Source organism: Anomaloglossus baeobatrachus, chromosome 4 (assembly GCF_048569485.1).
Source record: "Anomaloglossus baeobatrachus isolate aAnoBae1 chromosome 4, aAnoBae1.hap1, whole genome shotgun sequence".
Classification (NCBI taxonomy): Eukaryota; Metazoa; Chordata; class Amphibia; order Anura; family Aromobatidae; genus Anomaloglossus; species Anomaloglossus baeobatrachus.
This window is the reverse complement of record NC_134356.1, coordinates 647,400,322-647,420,963: the sequence shown is the minus strand read 5'-3', so window position 1 is coordinate 647,420,963 and position 20,642 is coordinate 647,400,322. Positions and strand designations below refer to the sequence as shown.

Here is a 20,642-nt window from a genome sequence, read left to right as displayed (position 1 = left end):
GAATGCAGGAACTATTGCAGAAAAAAGTGGCACTCCCCTATCAGGAATTGAACCAGTAAACTAAGAAAACTGCTTGCTAATTAATATGGGATATTCCACAGAGTTGCAGAAAACATATAGGGTTTTAAAAAAAAAAAAAAAAGAGTGTTGCCTTCACTAAAAAGCTGTTTTTCATTTTAGTAGTTGAATCCTGCCTCATTTGAGCTGGAGTTAACAGGTCAATTCAATATACTGAAGATTGTAAGTTTTTTCCTCAGACGGTATGTAGTTTACTCATTATCTTTGGCAGGAGAGCCTAGAAACTTTACCATTCAGTTCCAATATTCTATGGATAAGTAAGGAAATTTTAGGTCAAATGACAGGCCACAATGGCCAAACAATTGCGTCGGCCTTTGAATGTCGAAACAAGCACAGAAAAATTTGCATTCCCATACCGGGAGTCGAACCCGGGCCGCCTGGGTGAGAACCAGGAATCCTAACCGCTAGACCATATGGGAAATGTTGTGCTGTGTAGTCGATGATGTGGAAAAAAAGAACTTTATTTCTTTGAGTAAGCAACTTCTGCATGTTTGCAACAGAAGCTTTCCTTGTTAGCACAATAGGTGGCGCGTCAATCTCAAACTCTTAAGGTCATGACTGTGATCCCACATGTGGCACTTTTCTTTGGAGATTTTGTCTCCATCTTGTCTCCATCTTGTCTAGAGAGCCACATTTGTTTCCACTGAGTACCAAAAATCAACAATAATATGTTGAGGGGTTTGAGTCTCTTGACACCAAGTATTTGGAAGTTGAAGGTAAGAATGATTTCCGATATGAGCTCAAATGGCTTTTTGTGCAAAAGAATGGAATGAATGGCTAAAAGCTCTTGTGGTCAGCATTTTTCGCTGCAAAGAGCAATTTTAATCTAAACTAACTTTGTCTGCAAGGTATGTGTCGACCTTTGAATGCAGGAACTATTGCAGAAAAAAGTGGCACTCCCCTATCAGGAATTGAACCAGTAAACTAAGAAAACTGCTTGCTAATTAATATGGGATATTCCACAGAGTTGCAGAAAACATATAGGGTTTTAAAAAAAAAAAAAAAAAAAGAGTGTTGCCTTCACTAAAAAGCTGTTTTTCATTTTAGTAGTTGAATCCTGCCTCATTTGAGCTGGAGTTAACAGGTCAATTCAATATACTGAAGATTGTAAGTTTTTTCCTCAGACGGTATGTAGTTTACTCATTATCTTTCGCAGGAGAGCCTAGAAACTTTACCATTCAGTTCCAATATTCTATGGATAAGTAAGGAAATTTTAGGTCAAATGACAGGCCACAATGGCCAAACAATTGCGTCGGCCTTTGAATGTCGAAACAAGCACAGAAAAATTTGCATTCCCATACCGGGAGTCGAACCCGGGCCGCCTGGGTGAGAACCAGGAATCCTAACCGCTAGACCATATGGGAAATGTTGTGCTGTGTAGTCGATGATGTGGAAAAAAAGAACTTTATTTCTTTGAGTAAGCAACTTCTGCACGTTTGCAACAGAAGCTTTCCTTGTTAGCACAATAGGTGGCGCGTCAATCTCAAACTCTTAAGGTCATGATTGTGATCCTCACATGTGGCCCTTTTCTTTGGAGATTTTGTCTCCATCTTGTCTCCATCTTGTCTAGAGAGCCACATTTGTTTCCACTGAGTACCAAAAATCAACAATAATATGTTGAGGGGTTTGAGTCTCTTGACACCAAGTATTTGGAAGTTGAAGGTAAGAATGATTTCCGATATGAGCTCAAATGGCTTTTTGTGCAAAAGAATGGAATGAATGGCTAAAAGCTCTTGTGGTCAGCATTTTTCGCTGCAAAGAGCAATTTTAATCTAAACTAACTTTGTCTGCAAGGTATGTGTCGACCTTTGAATGCAGGAACTATTGCAGAAAAAAGTGGCACTCCCCTATCAGGAATTGAACCAGTAAACTAAGAAAACTGCTTGCTAATTAATATGGGATATTCCACAGAGTTGCAGAAAACATATAGGGTTTTAAAAAAAAAAAAAAAAAGAGTGTTGCCTTCACTAAAAAGCTGTTTTTCATTTTAGTAGTTGAATCCTGCCTCATTTGAGCTGGAGTTAACAGGTCAATTCAATATACTGAAGATTGTAAGTTTTTTCCTCAGACGGTATGTAGTTTACTCATTATCTTTCGCAGGAGAGCCTAGAAACTTTACCATTCAGTTCCAATATTCTATGGATAAGTAAGGAAATTTTAGGTCAAATGACAGGCCACAATGGCCAAACAATTGCGTCGGCCTTTGAATGTCGAAACAAGCACAGAAAAATTTGCATTCCCATACCGGGAGTCGAACCCGGGCCGCCTGGGTGAGAACCAGGAATCCTAACCGCTAGACCATATGGGAAATGTTGTGCTGTGTAGTCGATGATGTGGAAAAAAAGAACTTTATTTCTTTGAGTAAGCAACTTCTGCACGTTTGCAACAGAAGCTTTCCTTGTTAGCACAATAGGTGGCGCGTCAATCTCAAACTCTTAAGGTCATGATTGTGATCCTCACATGTGGCACTTTTCTTTGGAGATTTTGTCTCCATCTTGTCTAGAGAGCCACATTTGTTTCCACTGAGTACCAAAAATCAACAATAATATATCGAGGGGTTTGAGTCTCTTGACACCAAGAATTTGGAAGTCGAAGGTAAGAATGATTTCTGATATGAGCTCAAATGGATTTTTGTGCAACAGAATGGAATGAATAGCTAAAAGCTCTTGTGGTCAGCATTTTTCGCTGCAAAGAGCAATTTTAATCTAAACTAACTTTGTCTGCAAGGTATGTGTCGACCTTTGAATGCAGGAACTATTGCAGAAAAAAGTGGCACTCCCCTATCAGGAATTGAACCAGTAAACTAAGAAAACTGCTTGCTAATTAATATGGGATATTCCACAGAGTTGCAGAAAACATATAGGGTTTTAAAAAAAAAAAAAAAAGAGTGTTGCCTTCACTAAAAAGCTGTTTTTCATTTTAGTAGTTGAATCCTGCCTCATTTGAGCTGGAGTTAACAGGTCAATTCAATATACTGAAGATTGTAAGTTTTTTCCTCAGACGGTATGTAGTTTACTCATTATCTTTCGCAGGAGAGCCTAGAAACTTTACCATTCAGTTCCAATATTCTATGGATAAGTAAGGAAATTTTAGGTCAAATGACAGGCCACAATGGCGACGGCCTTTGAATGTCGAAACAAGCACAGAAAAATTTGCATTCCCATACCGGGAGTCGAACCCGGGCCACCTGGGTGAGAACCAGGAATCCTAACCGCTAGACCATATGGGAAATGTTGTGCTGTGTAGTCGATGATGTGGAAAAAAAGAACTTTATTTCTTTGAGTAAGCAACTTCTGCACGTTTGCAACAGAAGCTTTCCTTGTTAGCACAATAGGTGGCGTGTCAATCTCAAACTCTTAGGGTATGTGCGCACGTTGCTTTTTACCTGCTTTTTACCTGCTTTTTTGCTGCTTTTTCTTCTGCGCTGTTTAATGCCAAAATGGATGTGTTCTTCTATTCAAGCAAAGTCTATGGGAATTTGGGTTTCTTGTTCACACTATGTTGTTCAAAATGCTGCCTTTTTGTGGCAGAACTTTGGTCAAAAACTCAGCTTTGCAGTGCAAAACCCAAATGGCAAAAACAATTGACATGTTGCTTCTTTGAAAAGCTGAATTTTTGACCAAAGTTCTGCCTCAAAAAGGCAGCATTTTGAACAACATAGTGTGAACAAGAAACCCAAATTCCCATAGACTTTGCTTGAATAGAAGAACACATCCATTTTGGCATTAAACAGCGCAGAAGAAAAAGCAGCAAAAAAGCAGGTAAAAAGCAGGTAAAAAGCAACGTGCGCACATACCCTTAAGGTCATGATTGTGATCCTCACATGTGGCACTTTTCTTTGGAGATTTTGTCTCCATCTTGTCTAGAGAGCCACATTTGTTTCCACTGAGTACCAAAAATCAACAATAATATATCGAGGGGTTTGAGTCTCTTGACACCAAGAATTTGGAAGTCGAAGGTAAGAATGATTTCCGATATGAGCTCAAATGGCTTTTTGTGCAACAGAATGGAATGAATAGCTAAAAGCTCTTGTGGTCAGCATTTTTCGCTGCAAAGAGCAATTTTAATCTAAACTAACTTTGTCTGCAAGGTATGTGTCGACCTTTGAATGCAGGAACTATTGCAGAAAAAAGTGGCACTCCCCTATCAGGAATTGAACCAGTAAACTAAGAAAACTGCTTGCTAATTAATATGGGATATTCCACAGAGTTGCAGAAAACATATAGGGTTTTAAAAAAAAAAAAAAAAGAGTGTTGCCTTCACTAAAAAGCTGTTTTTCATTTTAGTAGTTGAATCCTGCCTCATTTGAGCTGGAGTTAACAGGTCAATTCAATATACTGAAGATTGTAAGTTTTTTCCTCAGACGGTATGTAGTTTACTCATTATCTTTCGCAGGAGAGCCTAGAAACTTTACCATTCAGTTCCAATATTCTATGGATAAGTAAGGAAATTTTAGGTCAAATGACAGGCCACAATGGCCAAACAATTGCGTCGGCCTTTGAATGTCGAAACAAGCACAGAAAAATTTGCATTCCCATACCGGGAGTCGAACCCGGGCCGCCTGGGTGAGAACCAGGAATCCTAACCGCTAGACCATATGGGAAATGTTGTGCTGTGTAGTCGATGATGTGGAAAAAAAGAACTTTATTTCTTTGAGTAAGCAACTTCTGCACGTTTGCAACAGAAGCTTTCCTTGTTAGCACAATAGGTGGCGCGTCAATCTCAAACTCTTAAGGTCATGATTGTGATCCTCACATGTGGCACTTTTCTTTGGAGATTTTGTCTCCATCTTGTCTAGAGAGCCACATTTGTTTCCACTGAGTACCAAAAATCAACAATAATATATCGAGGGGTTTGAGTCTCTTGACACCAAGTATTTGGAAGTTGAAGGTAAGAATGATTTCCGATATGAGCTCAAATGGCTTTTTGTGCAAAAGAATGGAATGAATGGCTAAAAGCTCTTGTGGTCAGCATTTTTCGCTGCAAAGAGCAATTTTAATCTAAACTAACTTTGTCTGCAAGGTATGTGTCGACCTTTGAATGCAGGAACTATTGCAGAAAAAAGTGGCACTCCCCTATCAGGAATTGAACCAGTAAACTAAGAAAACTGCTTGCTAATTAATATGGGATATTCCACAGAGTTGCAGAAAACATATAGGGTTTTAAAAAAAAAAAAAAAGAGTGTTGCCTTCACTAAAAAGCTGTTTTTCATTTTAGTAGTTGAATCCTGCCTCATTTGAGCTGGAGTTAACAGGTCAATTCAATATACTGAAGATTGTAAGTTTTTTCCTCAGACGGTATGTAGTTTACTCATTATCTTTGACAGGAGAGCCTAGAAACTTTACCATTCAGTTCCAATATTCTATGGATAAGTAAGGAAATTTTAGGTCAAATGACAGGCCACAATGGCGACGGCCTTTGAATGTCGAAACAAGCACAGAAAAATTTGCATTCCCATACCGGGAGTCGAACCCGGGCCGCCTGGGTGAGAACCAGGAACCCTAACCGCTAGACCATATGGGAAATGTTGTGCTGTGTAGTCGATGATGTGGAAAAAAAGAACTTTATTTCTTTGAGTAAGCAACTTCTGCACGTTTGCAACAGAAGCTTTCCTTGTTAGCACAATAGGTGGCGCGTCAATCTCAAACTCTTAAGGTCATGATTGTGATCCTCACATGTGGCACTTTTCTTTGGAGATTTTGTCTCCATCTTGTCTAGAGAGCCACATTTGTTTCCACTGAGTACCAAAAATCAACAATAATATATCGAGGGGTTTGAGTCTCTTGACACCAAGAATTTGGAAGTCGAAGGTAAGAATGATTTCTGATATGAGCTCAAATGGATTTTTGTGCAACAGAATGGAATGAATAGCTAAAAGCTCTTGTGGTCAGCATTTTTCGCTGCAAAGAGCAATTTTAATCTAAACTAACTTTGTCTGCAAGGTATGTGTCGACCTTTGAATGCAGGAACTATTGCAGAAAAAAGTGGCAGTCCCCTATCAGGAATTGAACCAGTAAACTAAGAAAACTGCTTGCTAATTAATATGGGATATTCCACAGAGTTGCAGAAAACATATAGGGTTTTAAAAAAAAAAAAAAAAAAAAAAAAGAGTGTTGCCTTCACTAAAAAGCTGTTTTTCATTTTAGTAGTTGAATCCTGCCTCATTTGAGCTGGAGTTAACAGGTCAATTCAATATACTGAAGATTGTAAGTTTTTTCCTCAGACAGTACGTAGTTTACTCATTATCTTTGGCAGGAGAGCCTAGAAACTTTACCATTCAGTTCCAATATTCTATGGATAAGTAAGGAAATTTTAGGTCAAATGACAGGCCACAATGGCCAAACAATTGCGTCGGCCTTTGAATGTCGAAACAAGCACAGAAAAATTTGCATTCCCATACCGGGAGTCGAACCCGGGCCGCCTGGGTGAGAACCAGGAATGCTAACCGCTAGACCATATGGGAAATGTTGTGCTGTGTAGTCGATGATGTGGAAAAAAAGAACTTTATTTCTTTGAGTAAGCAACTTCTGCACGTTTGCAACAGAAGCTTTCCTTGTTAGCACAATAGGTGGCGCGTCAATCTCAAACTCTTAAGGTCATGATTGTGATCCTCACATGTGGCCCTTTTCTTTGGAGATTTTGTCTCCATCTTGTCTCCATCTTGTCTAGAGAGCCACATTTGTTTCCACTGAGTACCAAAAATCAACAATAATATGTTGAGGGGTTTGAGTCTCTTGACACCAAGTATTTGGAAGTTGAAGGTAAGAATGATTTCCGATATGAGCTCAAATGGCTTTTTGTGCAAAAGAATGGAATGAATGGCTAAAAGCTCTTGTGGTCAGCATTTTTCGCTGCAAAGAGCAATTTTAATCTAAACTAACTTTGTCTGCAAGGTATGTGTCGACCTTTGAATGCAGGAACTATTGCAGAAAAAAGTGGCACTCCCCTATCAGGAATTGAACCAGTAAACTAAGAAAACTGCTTGCTAATTAATATGGGATATTCCACAGAGTTGCAGAAAACATATAGGGTTTTAAAAAAAAAAAAAAAAAGAGTGTTGCCTTCACTAAAAAGCTGTTTTTCATTTTAGTAGTTGAATCCTGCCTCATTTGAGCTGGAGTTAACAGGTCAATTCAATATACTGAAGATTGTAAGTTTTTTCCTCAGACGGTATGTAGTTTACTCATTATCTTTCGCAGGAGAGCCTAGAAACTTTACCATTCAGTTCCAATATTCTATGGATAAGTAAGGAAATTTTAGGTCAAATGACAGGCCACAATGGCCAAACAATTGCGTCGGCCTTTGAATGTCGAAACAAGCACAGAAAAATTTGCATTCCCATACCGGGAGTCGAACCCGGGCCGCCTGGGTGAGAACCAGGAATCCTAACCGCTAGACCATATGGGAAATGTTGTGCTGTGTAGTCGATGATGTGGAAAAAAAGAACTTTATTTCTTTGAGTAAGCAACTTCTGCACGTTTGCAACAGAAGCTTTCCTTGTTAGCACAATAGGTGGCGCGTCAATCTCAAACTCTTAAGGTCATGATTGTGATCCTCACATGTGGCACTTTTCTTTGGAGATTTTGTCTCCATCTTGTCTAGAGAGCCACATTTGTTTCCACTGAGTACCAAAAATCAACAATAATATATCGAGGGGTTTGAGTCTCTTGACACCAAGAATTTGGAAGTCGAAGGTAAGAATGATTTCCGATATGAGCTCAAATGGCTTTTTGTGCAACAGAATGGAATGAATAGCTAAAAGCTCTTGTGGTCAGCATTTTTCGCTGCAAAGAGCAATTTTAATCTAAACTAACTTTGTCTGCAAGGTATGTGTCGACCTTTGAATGCAGGAACTATTGCAGAAAAAAGTGGCACTCCCCTATCAGGAATTGAACCAGTAAACTAAGAAAACTGCTTGCTAATTAATATGGGATATTCCACAGAGTTGCAGAAAACATATAGGGTTTAAAAAAAAAAAAAAAAAGAGTGTTGCCTTCACTAAAAAGCTGTTTTTCATTTTAGTAGTTGAATCCTGCCTCATTTGAGCTGGAGTTAACAGGTCAATTCAACATACTGAAGATTGTAAGTTTTTTCCTCAGACGGTATGTAGTTTACTCATTATCTTTCGCAGGAGAGCCTAGAAACTTTACCATTCAGTTCCAATATTCTATGGATAAGTAAGGAAATTTTAGGTCAAATGACAGGCCACAATGGCGACGGCCTTTGAATGTCGAAACAAGCACAGAAAAATTTGCATTCCCATACCGGGAGTCGAACCCGGGCCACCTGGGTGAGAACCAGGAATCCTAACCGCTAGACCATATGGGAAATGTTGTGCTGTGTAGTCGATGATGTGGAAAAAAAGAACTTTATTTCTTTGAGTAAGCAACTTCTGCACGTTTGCAACAGAAGCTTTCCTTGTTAGCACAATAGGTGGCGTGTCAATCTCAAACTCTTAGGGTATGTGCGCACGTTGCTTTTTACCTGCTTTTTACCTGCTTTTTTGCTGCTTTTTCTTCTGCGCTGTTTAATGCCAAAATGGATGTGTTCTTCTATTCAAGCAAAGTCTATGGGAATTTGGGTTTCTTGTTCACACTATGTTGTTCAAAATGCTGCCTTTTTGTGGCAGAACTTTGGTCAAAAACTCAGCTTTGCAGTGCAAAACCCAAATGGCAAAAACAATTGACATGTTGCTTCTTTGAAAAGCTGAGTTTTTGACCAAAGTTCTGCCTCAAAAAGGCAGCATTTTGAACAACATAGTGTGAACAAGAAACCCAAATTCCCATAGACTTTGCTTGAATAGAAGAACACATCCATTTTGGCATTAAACAGCGCAGAAGAAAAAGCAGCAAAAAAGCAGGTAAAAAGCAGGTAAAAAGCAACGTGCGCACATACCCTTAAGGTCATGATTGTGATCCTCACATGTGGCACTTTTCTTTGGAGATTTTGTCTCCATCTTGTCTAGAGAGCCACATTTGTTTCCACTGAGTACCAAAAATCAACAATAATATATCGAGGGGTTTGAGTCTCTTGACACCAAGAATTTGGAAGTCGAAGGTAAGAATGATTTCCGATATGAGCTCAAATGGCTTTTTGTGCAACAGAATGGAATGAATAGCTAAAAGCTCTTGTGGTCAGCATTTTTCGCTGCAAAGAGCAATTTTAATCTAAACTAACTTTGTCTGCAAGGTATGTGTCGACCTTTGAATGCAGGAACTATTGCAGAAAAAAGTGGCAGTCCCCTATCAGGAATTGAACCAGTAAACTAAGAAAACTGCTTGCTAATTAATATGGGATATTCCACAGAGTTGCAGAAAACATATAGGGTTTTAAAAAAAAAAAAAAAAAAAAAAAAAGAGTGTTGCCTTCACTAAAAAGCTGTTTTTCATTTTAGTAGTTGAATCCTGCCTCATTTGAGCTGGAGTTAACAGGTCAATTCAATATACTGAAGATTGTAAGTTTTTTCCTCAGACAGTACGTAGTTTACTCATTATCTTTGGCAGGAGAGCCTAGAAACTTTACCATTCAGTTCCAATATTCTATGGATAAGTAAGGAAATTTTAGGTCAAATGACAGGCCACAATGGCCAAACAATTGCGTCGGCCTTTGAATGTCGAAACAAGCACAGAAAAATTTGCATTCCCATACCGGGAGTCGAACCCGGGCCGCCTGGGTGAGAACCAGGAATCCTAACCGCTAGACCATATGGGAAATGTTGTGCTGTGTAGTCGATGATGTGGAAAAAAAGAACTTTATTTCTTTGAGTAAGCAACTTCTGCACGTTTGCAACAGAAGCTTTCCTTGTTAGCACAATAGGTGGCGCGTCAATCTCAAACTCTTAAGGTCATGATTGTGATCCTCACATGTGGCCCTTTTCTTTGGAGATTTTGTCTCCATTTTGTCTCCATCTTGTCTAGAGAGCCACATTTGTTTCCACTGAGTACCAAAAATCAACAATAATATGTTGAGGGGTTTGAGTCTCTTGACACCAAGTATTTGGAAGTTGAAGGTAAGAATGATTTCCGATATGAGCTCAAATGGCTTTTTGTGCAAAAGAATGGAATGAATGGCTAAAAGCTCTTGTGGTCAGCATTTTTCGCTGCAAAGAGCAATTTTAATCTAAACTAACTTTGTCTGCAAGGTATGTGTCGACCTTTGAATGCAGGAACTATTGCAGAAAAAAGTGGCACTCCCCTATCAGGAATTGAACCAGTAAACTAAGAAAACTGCTTGCTAATTAAAATGGGATATTCCACAGAGTTGCAGAAAACATATAGGGTTTTAAAAAAAAAAAAAAAAGAGTGTTGCCTTCACTAAAAAGCTGATTTTCATTTTAGTAGTTGAATCCTGCCTCATTTGAGCTGGAGTTAACAGGTCAATTCAATATACTGAAGATTGTAAGTTTTTTCCTCAGACGGTATGTAGTTTACTCATTATCTTTCGCAGGAGAGCCTAGAAACTTTACCATTCAGTTCCAATATTCTATGGATAAGTAAGGAAATTTTAGGTCAAATGACAGGCCACAATGGCCAACCAATGGCGTCGGCCTTTGAATGTCGAAACAAGCACAGAAAAATTTGCATTCCCATACCGGGAGTCGAACCCGGGCCGCCTGGGTGAGAACCAGGAATCCTAACCGCTAGACCATATGGGAAATGTTGTGCTGTGTAGTCGATGATGTGGAAAAAAAGAACTTTATTTCTTTGAGTAAGCAACTTCTGCATGTTTGCAACAGAAGCTTTCCTTGTTAGCACAATAGGTGGCGCGTCAATCTCAAACTCTTAAGGTCATGATTGTGATCCTCACATGTGGCACTTTTCTTTGGAGATTTTGTCTCCATCTTGTCTAGAGAGCCACATTTGTTTCCACTGAGTACCAAAAATCAACAATAATATATCGAGGGGTTTGAGTCTCTTGACACCAAGAATTTGGAAGTCGAAGGTAAGAATGATTTCCGATATGAGCTCAAATGGCTTTTTGTGCAACAGAATGGAATGAATAGCTAAAAGCTCTTGTGGTCAGCATTTTTCGCTGCAAAGAGCAATTTTAATCTAAACTAACTTTGTCTGCAAGGTATGTGTCGACCTTTGAATGCAGGAACTATTGCAGAAAAAAGTGGCAGTCCCCTATCAGGAATTGAACCAGTAAACTAAGAAAACTGCTTGCTAATTAATATGGGATATTCCACAGAGTTGCAGAAAACATATAGGGTTTTAAAAAAAAAAAAAAAAAAAAGAGTGTTGCCTTCACTAAAAAGCTGTTTTTCATTTTAGTAGTTGAATCCTGCCTCATTTGAGCTGGAGTTAACAGGTCAATTCAATGTACTGAAGATTGTAAGTTTTTTCCTCAGACGGTATGTAGTTTACTCATTATCTTTGGCAGGAGAGCCTAGAAACTTTACCATTCAGTTCCAATATTCTATGGATAAGTAAGGAAATTTTAGGTCAAATGACAGGCCACAATGGCCAAACAATTGCGTCGGCCTTTGAATGTCGAAACAAGCACAGAAAAATTTGCATTCCCATACCGGGAGTCGAACCCGGGCCGCCTGGGTGAGAACCAGGAATCCTAACCGCTAGACCATATGGGAAATGTTGTGCTGTGTAGTCGATGATGTGGAAAAAAAGAACTTTATTTCTTTGAGTAAGCAACTTCTGCACGTTTGCAACAGAAGCTTTCCTTGTTAGCACAATAGGTGGCGCGTCAATCTCAAACTCTTAAGGTCATGATTGTGATCCTCACATGTGGCCCTTTTCTTTGGAGATTTTGTCTCCATTTTGTCTCCATTTTGTCTCCATCTTGTCTAGAGAGCCACATTTGTTTCCACTGAGTACCAAAAATCAACAATAATATGTTGAGGGGTTTGAGTCTCTTGACACCAAGTATTTGGAAGTTGAAGGTAAGAATGATTTCCGATATGAGCTCAAATGGCTTTTCGTGCAAAAGAATGGAATGAATGGCTAAAAGCTCTTGTGGTCAGCATTTTTCGCTGCAAAGAGCAATTTTAATCTAAACTAACTTTGTCTGCAAGGTATGTGTCGACCTTTGAATGCAGGAACTATTGCAGAAAAAAGTGGCACTCCCCTATCAGGAATTGAACCAGTAAACTAAGAAAACTGCTTGCTAATTAATATGGGATATTCCACAGAGTTGCAGAAAACATATAGGGTTTTAAAAAAAAAAAAAAAAGAGTGTTGCCTTCACTAAAAAGCTGTTTTTCATTTTAGTAGTTGAATCCTGCCTCATTTGAGCTGGAGTTAACAGGTCAATTCAATATACTGAAGATTGTAAGTTTTTTCCTCAGACGGTATGTAGTTTACTCATTATCTTTCGCAGGAGAGCCTAGAAACTTTACCATTCAGTTCCAATATTCTATGGATAAGTAAGGAAATTTTAGGTCAAATGACAGGCCACAATGGCCAACCAATGGCGTCGGCCTTTGAATGTCGAAACAAGCACAGAAAAATTTGCATTCCCATACCGGGAGTCGAACCCGGGCCGCCTGGGTGAGAACCAGGAATCCTAACCGCTAGACCATATGGGAAATGTTGTGCTGTGTAGTCGATGATGTGGAAAAAAAGAACTTTATTTCTTTGAGTAAGCAACTTCTGCATGTTTGCAACAGAAGCTTTCCTTGTTAGCACAATAGGTGGCGCGTCAATCTCAAACTCTTAAGGTCATGATTGTGATCCTCACATGTGGCACTTTTCTTTGGAGATTTTGTCTCCATCTTGTCTAGAGAGCCACATTTGTTTCCACTGAGTACCAAAAATCAACAATAATATATCGAGGGGTTTGAGTCTCTTGACACCAAGAATTTGGAAGTCGAAGGTAAGAATGATTTCCGATATGAGCTCAAATGGCTTTTTGTGCAACAGAATGGAATGAATAGCTAAAAGCTCTTGTGGTCAGCATTTTTCGCTGCAAAGAGCAATTTTAATCTAAACTAACTTTGTCTGCAAGGTATGTGTCGACCTTTGAATGCAGGAACTATTGCAGAAAAAAGTGGCAGTCCCCTATCAGGAATTGAACCAGTAAACTAAGAAAACTGCTTGCTAATTAATATGGGATATTCCACAGAGTTGCAGAAAACATATAGGGTTTTAAAAAAAAAAAAAAAAAAAGAGTGTTGCCTTCACTAAAAAGCTGTTTTTCATTTTAGTAGTTGAATCCTGCCTCATTTGAGCTGGAGTTAACAGGTCAATTCAATGTACTGAAGATTGTAAGTTTTTTCCTCAGACGGTATGTAGTTTACTCATTATCTTTGGCAGGAGAGCCTAGAAACTTTACCATTCAGTTCCAATATTCTATGGATAAGTAAGGAAATTTTAGGTCAAATGACAGGCCACAATGGCCAAACAATTGCGTCGGCCTTTGAATGTCGAAACAAGCACAGAAAAAGTTGCATTCCCATACCGGGAGTCGAACCCGGGCCGCCTGGGTGAGAACCAGGAATCCTAACCGCTAGACCATATGGGAAATGTTGTGCTGTGTAGTCGATGATGTGGAAAAAAAGAACTTTATTTCTTTGAGTAAGCAACTTCTGCACGTTTGCAACAGAAGCTTTCCTTGTTAGCACAATAGGTGGCGCGTCAATCTCAAACTCTTAAGGTCATGATTGTGATCCTCACATGTGGCCCTTTTCTTTGGAGATTTTGTCTCCATTTTGTCTCCATTTTGTCTCCATCTTGTCTAGAGAGCCACATTTGTTTCCACTGAGTACCAAAAATCAACAATAATATGTTGAGGGGTTTGAGTCTCTTGACACCAAGTATTTGGAAGTTGAAGGTAAGAATGATTTCCGATATGAGCTCAAATGGCTTTTCGTGCAAAAGAATGGAATGAATGGCTAAAAGCTCTTGTGGTCAGCATTTTTCGCTGCAAAGAGCAATTTTAATCTAAACTAACTTTGTCTGCAAGGTATGTGTCGACCTTTGAATGCAGGAACTATTGCAGAAAAAAGTGGCACTCCCCTATCAGGAATTGAACCAGTAAACTAAGAAAACTGCTTGCTAATTAATATGGGATATTCCACAGAGTTGCAGAAAACATATAGGGTTTTAAAAAAAAAAAAAAAAGAGTGTTGCCTTCACTAAAAAGCTGTTTTTCATTTTAGTAGTTGAATCCTGCCTCATTTGAGCTGGAGTTAACAGGTCAATTCAATATACTGAAGATTGTAAGTTTTTTCCTCAGACGGTATGTAGTTTACTCATTATCTTTCGCAGGAGAGCCTAGAAACTTTACCATTCAGTTCCAATATTCTATGGATAAGTAAGGAAATTTTAGGTCAAATGACAGGCCACAATGGCCAACCAATGGCGTCGGCCTTTGAATGTCGAAACAAGCACAGAAAAATTTGCATTCCCATACCGGGAGTCGAACCCGGGCCGCCTGGGTGAGAACCAGGAATCCTAACCGCTAGACCATATGGGAAATGTTGTGCTGTGTAGTCGATGATGTGGAAAAAAAGAACTTTATTTCTTTGAGTAAGCAACTTCTGCATGTTTGCAACAGAAGCTTTCCTTGTTAGCACAATAGGTGGCGCGTCAATCTCAAACTCTTAAGGTCATGATTGTGATCCTCACATGTGGCACTTTTCTTTGGAGATTTTGTCTCCATCTTGTCTAGAGAGCCACATTTGTTTCCACTGAGTACCAAAAATCAACAATAATATATCGAGGGGTTTGAGTCTCTTGACACCAAGAATTTGGAAGTCGAAGGTAAGAATGATTTCCGATATGAGCTCAAATGGCTTTTTGTGCAACAGAATGGAATGAATAGCTAAAAGCTCTTGTGGTCAGCATTTTTCGCTGCAAAGAGCAATTTTAATCTAAACTAACTTTGTCTGCAAGGTATGTGTCGACCTTTGAATGCAGGAACTATTGCAGAAAAAAGTGGCAGTCCCCTATCAGGAATTGAACCAGTAAACTAAGAAAACTGCTTGCTAATTAATATGGGATATTCCACAGAGTTGCAGAAAACATATAGGGTTTTAAAAAAAAAAAAAAAAGAGTGTTGCCTTCACTAAAAAGCTGTTTTTCATTTTAGTAGTTGAATCCTGCCTCATTTGAGCTGGAGTTAACAGGTCAATTCAATATACTGAAGATTGTAAGTTTTTTCCTCAGACGGTATGTAGTTTACTCATTATCTTTCGCAGGAGAGCCGAGAAACTTTACCATTCAGTTCCAATATTCTATGGATAAGTAAGGAAATTTTAGGTCAAATGACAGGCCACAATGGCGACGGCCTTTGAATGTCGAAACAAGCACAGAAAAATTTGCATTCCCATACCGGGAGTCGAACCCGGGCCACCTGGGTGAGAACCAGGAATCCTAACCGCTAGACCATATGGGAAATGTTGTGCTGTGTAGTCGATGATGTGGAAAAAAAGAACTTTATTTCTTTGAGTAAGCAACTTCTGCACGTTTGCAACAGAAGCTTTCCTTGTTAGCACAATAGGTGGCGTGTCAATCTCAAACTCTTAGGGTATGTGCGCACGTTGCTTTTTACCTGCTTTTTACCTGCTTTTTTGCTGCTTTTTCTTCTGCGCTGTTTAATGCCAAAATGGATGTGTTCTTCTATTCAAGCAAAGTCTATGGGAATTTGGGTTTCTTGTTCACACTATGTTGTTCAAAATGCTGCCTTTTTGTGGCAGAACTTTGGTCAAAAACTCAGCTTTGCAGTGCAAAACCCAAATGGCAAAAACAATTGACATGTTGCTTCTTTGAAAAGCTGAGTTTTTGACCAAAGTTCTGCCTCAAAAAGGCAGCATTTTGAACAACATAGTGTGAACAAGAAACCCAAATTCCCATAGACTTTGCTTGAATAGAAGAACACATCCATTTTGGCATTAAACAGCGCAGAAGAAAAAGCAGCAAAAAAGCAGGTAAAAAGCAGGTAAAAAGCAACGTGCGCACATACCCTTAAGGTCATGATTGTGATCCTCACATGTGGCACTTTTCTTTGGAGATTTTGTCTCCATCTTGTCTAGAGAGCCACATTTGTTTCCACTGAGTACCAAAAATCAACAATAATATATCGAGGGGTTTGAGTCTCTTGACACCAAGAATTTGGAAGTCGAAGGTAAGAATGATTTCCGATATGAGCTCAAATGGCTTTTTGTGCAACAGAATGGAATGAATAGCTAAAAGCTCTTGTGGTCAGCATTTTTCGCTGCAAAGAGCAATTTTAATCTAAACTAACTTTGTCTGCAAGGTATGTGTCGACCTTTGAATGCAGGAACTATTGCAGAAAAAAGTGGCAGTCCCCTATCAGGAATTGAACCAGTAAACTAAGAAAACTGCTTGCTAATTAATATGGGATATTCCACAGAGTTGCAGAAAACATATAGGGTTTTAAAAAAAAAAAAAAAAAAAAAAAAAGAGTGTTGCCTTCACTAAAAAGCTGTTTTTCATTTTAGTAGTTGAATCCTGCCTCATTTGAGCTGGAGTTAACAGGTCAATTCAATATACTGAAGATTGTAAGTTTTTTCCTCAGACAGTACGTAGTTTATTCATTATCTTTGGCAGGAGAGCCTAGAAACTTTACCATTCAGTTCCAATATTCTATGGATAAGTAAGGAAATTTTAGGTCAAATGACAGGCCACAATGGCCAAACAATTGCGTCGGCCTTTGAATGTCGAAACAAGCACAGAAAAATTTGCATTCCCATACCGGGAGTCGAACCCGGGCCGCCTGGGTGAGAACCAGGAATCCTAACCGCTAGACCATATGGGAAATGTTGTGCTGTGTAGTCGATGATGTGGAAAAAAAGAACTTTATTTCTTTGAGTAAGCAACTTCTGCACGTTTGCAACAAAAGCTTTCCTTGTTAGCACAATAGGTGGCGCGTCAATCTCAAACTCTTAAGGTCATGATTGTGATCCTCACATGTGGCCCTTTTCTTTGGAGATTTTGTCTCCATTTTGTCTCCATTTTGTCTCCATATTGTCTAGAGAGCCACATTTGTTTCCACTGAGTACCAAAAATCAACAATAATATGTTGAGGGGTTTGAGTCTCTTGACACCAAGTATTTGGAAGTTGAAGGTAAGAATGATTTCCGATATGAGCTCAAATGGCTTTTCGTGCAAAAGAATGGAATGAATGGCTAAAAGCTCTTGTGGTCAGCATTTTTCGCTGCAAAGAGCAATTTTAATCTAAACTAACTTTGTCTGCAAGGTATGTGTCGACCTTTGAATGCAGGAACTATTGCAGAAAAAAGTGGCACTCCCCTATCAGGAATTGAACCAGTAAACTAAGAAAACTGCTTGCTAATTAATATGGGATATTCCACAGAGTTGCAGAAAACATATAGGGTTTTAAAAAAAAAAAAAAAAGAGTGTTGCCTTCACTAAAAAGCTGTTTTTCATTTTAGTAGTTGAATCCTGCCTCATTTGAGCTGGAGTTAACAGGTCAATTCAATATACTGAAGATTGTAAGTTTTTTCCTCAGACGGTATGTAGTTTACTCATTATCTTTCGCAGGAGAGCCTAGAAACTTTACCATTCAGTTCCAATATTCTATGGATAAGTAAGGAAATTTTAGGTCAAATGACAGGCCACAATGGCCAACCAATGGCGTCGGCCTTTGAATGTCGAAACAAGCACAGAAAAATTTGCATTCCCATACCGGGAGTCGAACCCGGGCCGCCTGGGTGAGAACCAGGAATCCTAACCGCTAGACCATATGGGAAATGTTGTGCTGTGTAGTCGATGATGTGGAAAAAAAGAACTTTATTTCTTTGAGTAAGCAACTTCTGCATGTTTGCAACAGAAGCTTTCCTTGTTAGCACAATAGGTGGCGCGTCAATCTCAAACTCTTAAGGTCATGATTGTGATCCTCACATGTGGCACTTTTCTTTGGAGATTTTGTCTCCATCTTGTCTAGAGAGCCACATTTGTTTCCACTGAGTACCAAAAATCAACAATAATATATCGAGGGGTTTGAGTCTCTTGACACCAAGAATTTGGAAGTCGAAGGTAAGAATGATTTCCGATATGAGCTCAAATGGCTTTTTGTGCAACAGAATGGAATGAATAGCTAAAAGCTCTTGTGGTAAGCATTTTTCGCTGCAAAGAGCAATTTTAATCTAAACTAACTTTGTCTGCAAGGTATGTGTCGACCTTTGAATGCAGGAACTATTGCAGAAAAAAGTGGCAGTCCCCTATCAGGAATTGAACCAGTAAACTAAGAAAACTGCTTGCTAATTAATATGGGATATTCCACAGAGTTGCAGAAAACATATAGGGTTTTAAAAAAAAAAAAAAAAAAAAAAAAAAAAAAAAAGAGTGTTGCCTTCACTAAAAAGCTGTTTTTCATTTTAGTAGTTGAATCCTGCCTCATTTGAGCTGGAGTTAACAGGTCAATTCAATATACTGAAGATTGTAAGTTTTTTCCTCAGACGGTATGTAGTTTACTCATTATCTTTCGCAGGAGAGCCGAGAAACTTTACCATTCAGTTCCAATATTCTATGGATAAGTAAGGAAATTTTAGGTCAAATGACAGGCCACAATGGCGACGGCCTTTGAATGTCGAAACAAGCACAGAAAAATTTGCATTCCCATACCGGGAGTCGAACCCGGGCCACCTGGGTGAGAACCAGGAATCCTAACCGCTAGACCATATGGGAAATGTTGTGCTGTGTAGTCGATGATGTGGAAAAAAAGAACTTTATTTCTTTGAGTAAGCAACTTCTGCACGTTTGCAACAGAAGCTTTCCTTGTTAGCACAATAGGTGGCGTGTCAATCTCAAACTCTTAGGGTATGTGCGCACGTTGCTTTTTACCTGCTTTTTACCTGCTTTTTTGCTGCTTTTTCTTCTGCGCTGTTTAATGCCAAAATGGATGTGTTCTTCTATTCAAGCAAAGTCTATGGGAATTTGGGTTTCTTGTTCACACTATGTTGTTCAAAATGCTGCCTTTTTGTGGCAGAACTTTGGTCAAAAACTCAGCTTTGCAGTGCAAAACCCAAATGGCAAAAACAATTGACATGTTGCTTCTTTGAAAAGCTGAGTTTTTGACCAAAGTTCTGCCTCAAAAAGGCAGCATTTTGAACAACATAGTGTGAACAAGAAACCCAAATTCCCATAGACTTTGCTTGAATAGAAGAACACATCCATTTTGGCATTAAACAGCGCAGAAGAAAAAGCAGCAAAAAAGCAGGTAAAAAGCAGGTAAAAAGCAACGTGCGCACATACCCTTAAGGTCATGATTGTGATCCTCACATGTGGCACTTTTCTTTGGAGATTTTGTCTCCATCTTGTCTAGAGAGCCACATTTGTTTCCACTGAGTACCAAAAATCAACAATAATATATCGAGGGGTTTGAGTCTCTTGACACCAAGAATTTGGAAGTCGAAGGTAAGAATGATTTCCGATATGAGCTCAAATGGCTTTTTGTGCAACAGAATGGAATGAATAGCTAAAAGCTCTTGTGGTCAGCATTTTTCGCTGCAAAGAGCAATTTTAATCTAAACTAACTTTGTCTGCAAGGTATGTGTCGACCTTTGAATGCAGGAACTATTGCAGAAAAAAGTGGCAGTCCCCTATCAGGAATTGAACCAGTAAACTAAGAAAACTGCTTGCTAATTAATATGGGATATTCCACAGAGTTGCAGAAAACATATAGGGTTTTAAAAAAAAAAAAAAAAAAAAAAAAAGAGTGTTGCCTTCACTAAAAAGCTGTTTTTCATTTTAGTAGTTGAATCCTGCCTCATTTGAGCTGGAGTTAACAGGTCAATTCAATATACTGAAGATTGTAAGTTTTTTCCTCAGACAGTACGTAGTTTATTCATTATCTTTGGCAGGAGAGCCTAGAAACTTTACCATTCAGTTCCAATATTCTATGGATAAGTAAGGAAATTTTAGGTCAAATGACAGGCCACAATGGCCAAACAATTGCGTCGGGCTTTGAATGTCGAAACAAGCACAGAAAAATTTGCATTCCCATACCGGGAGTCGAACCCGGGCCGCCTGGGTGAGAACCAGGAATCCTAACCGCTAGACCATATGGGAAATGTTGTGCTGTGTAGTCGATGATGTGGAAAAAAAGAACTTTATTTCTTTGAGTAAGCAACTTCTGCACGTTTGCAACAGAAGCTTTCCTTGTTAGCACAATAGGTGGCGCGTCAATCTCAAACTCTTAAGGTCATGATTGTGATCCTCACATGTGGCCCTTTTCTTTGGAGATTTTGTCTCCATTTTGTCTCCATTTTGTCTCCATCTTGTCTAGAGAGCCACATTTGTTTCCACTGAGTACCAAAAATCAACAATAATATGTTGAGGGGTTTGAGTCTCTTGACACCAAGTATTTGGAAGTTGAAGGTAAGAATGATTTCCGATATGAGCTCAAATGGCTTTTCGTGCAAAAGAATGGAATGAATGGCTAAAAGCTCTTGTGGTCAGCATTTTTCGCTGCAAAGAGCAATTTTAATCTAAACTAACTTTGTCTGCAAGGTATGTGTCGACCTTTGAATGCAGGAACTATTGCAGAAAAAAGTGGCACTCCCCTATCAGGAATTGAACCAGTAAACTAAGAAAACTGCTTGCTAATTAATATGGGATATT

General features: G+C 39.0%; 18 non-coding genes across 18 annotated transcripts; all 18 read right to left on the bottom strand.

The window, feature by feature from the left end:
* Nucleotides 1–425: 425 nt before the first annotated feature.
* TRNAE-CUC (transfer RNA glutamic acid (anticodon CUC)) lies at nt 426–497 on the bottom strand. The gene has a single exon. It is a non-coding gene; the product is annotated as a tRNA-Glu (tRNA).
* An 873-nt stretch (nt 498–1,370) lies between these two features.
* TRNAE-CUC (transfer RNA glutamic acid (anticodon CUC)) lies at nt 1,371–1,442 on the bottom strand. Its single transcript has one exon. It is a non-coding gene; the product is annotated as a tRNA-Glu (tRNA).
* An 872-nt stretch (nt 1,443–2,314) lies between these two features.
* On the bottom strand, nt 2,315–2,386 carry TRNAE-CUC (transfer RNA glutamic acid (anticodon CUC)). Its single transcript has one exon. It is a non-coding gene; the product is annotated as a tRNA-Glu (tRNA).
* An 849-nt stretch (nt 2,387–3,235) lies between these two features.
* TRNAE-CUC (transfer RNA glutamic acid (anticodon CUC)) lies at nt 3,236–3,307 on the bottom strand. The gene has a single exon. It is a non-coding gene; the product is annotated as a tRNA-Glu (tRNA).
* A 1,302-nt stretch (nt 3,308–4,609) lies between these two features.
* On the bottom strand, nt 4,610–4,681 carry TRNAE-CUC (transfer RNA glutamic acid (anticodon CUC)). Its single transcript has one exon. It is a non-coding gene; the product is annotated as a tRNA-Glu (tRNA).
* Nucleotides 4,682–7,413: 2,732 nt separating this feature from the next.
* Nucleotides 7,414–7,485, bottom strand: TRNAE-CUC (transfer RNA glutamic acid (anticodon CUC)). Its single transcript has one exon. It is a non-coding gene; the product is annotated as a tRNA-Glu (tRNA).
* An 849-nt stretch (nt 7,486–8,334) lies between these two features.
* TRNAE-CUC (transfer RNA glutamic acid (anticodon CUC)) lies at nt 8,335–8,406 on the bottom strand. The gene has a single exon. It is a non-coding gene; the product is annotated as a tRNA-Glu (tRNA).
* A 1,311-nt stretch (nt 8,407–9,717) lies between these two features.
* TRNAE-CUC (transfer RNA glutamic acid (anticodon CUC)) lies at nt 9,718–9,789 on the bottom strand. The gene has a single exon. It is a non-coding gene; the product is annotated as a tRNA-Glu (tRNA).
* An 871-nt stretch (nt 9,790–10,660) lies between these two features.
* On the bottom strand, nt 10,661–10,732 carry TRNAE-CUC (transfer RNA glutamic acid (anticodon CUC)). The gene has a single exon. It is a non-coding gene; the product is annotated as a tRNA-Glu (tRNA).
* Nucleotides 10,733–11,596: 864 nt separating this feature from the next.
* Nucleotides 11,597–11,668, bottom strand: TRNAE-CUC (transfer RNA glutamic acid (anticodon CUC)). Its single transcript has one exon. It is a non-coding gene; the product is annotated as a tRNA-Glu (tRNA).
* An 882-nt stretch (nt 11,669–12,550) lies between these two features.
* Nucleotides 12,551–12,622, bottom strand: TRNAE-CUC (transfer RNA glutamic acid (anticodon CUC)). The gene has a single exon. It is a non-coding gene; the product is annotated as a tRNA-Glu (tRNA).
* Nucleotides 12,623–13,485: 863 nt separating this feature from the next.
* Nucleotides 13,486–13,557, bottom strand: TRNAE-CUC (transfer RNA glutamic acid (anticodon CUC)). The gene has a single exon. It is a non-coding gene; the product is annotated as a tRNA-Glu (tRNA).
* Nucleotides 13,558–14,439: 882 nt separating this feature from the next.
* On the bottom strand, nt 14,440–14,511 carry TRNAE-CUC (transfer RNA glutamic acid (anticodon CUC)). Its single transcript has one exon. It is a non-coding gene; the product is annotated as a tRNA-Glu (tRNA).
* An 849-nt stretch (nt 14,512–15,360) lies between these two features.
* TRNAE-CUC (transfer RNA glutamic acid (anticodon CUC)) lies at nt 15,361–15,432 on the bottom strand. Its single transcript has one exon. It is a non-coding gene; the product is annotated as a tRNA-Glu (tRNA).
* A 1,311-nt stretch (nt 15,433–16,743) lies between these two features.
* TRNAE-CUC (transfer RNA glutamic acid (anticodon CUC)) lies at nt 16,744–16,815 on the bottom strand. Its single transcript has one exon. It is a non-coding gene; the product is annotated as a tRNA-Glu (tRNA).
* An 882-nt stretch (nt 16,816–17,697) lies between these two features.
* TRNAE-CUC (transfer RNA glutamic acid (anticodon CUC)) lies at nt 17,698–17,769 on the bottom strand. Its single transcript has one exon. It is a non-coding gene; the product is annotated as a tRNA-Glu (tRNA).
* An 866-nt stretch (nt 17,770–18,635) lies between these two features.
* On the bottom strand, nt 18,636–18,707 carry TRNAE-CUC (transfer RNA glutamic acid (anticodon CUC)). The gene has a single exon. It is a non-coding gene; the product is annotated as a tRNA-Glu (tRNA).
* Nucleotides 18,708–20,018: 1,311 nt separating this feature from the next.
* Nucleotides 20,019–20,090, bottom strand: TRNAE-CUC (transfer RNA glutamic acid (anticodon CUC)). The gene has a single exon. It is a non-coding gene; the product is annotated as a tRNA-Glu (tRNA).
* Nucleotides 20,091–20,642: the final 552 nt, after the last annotated feature.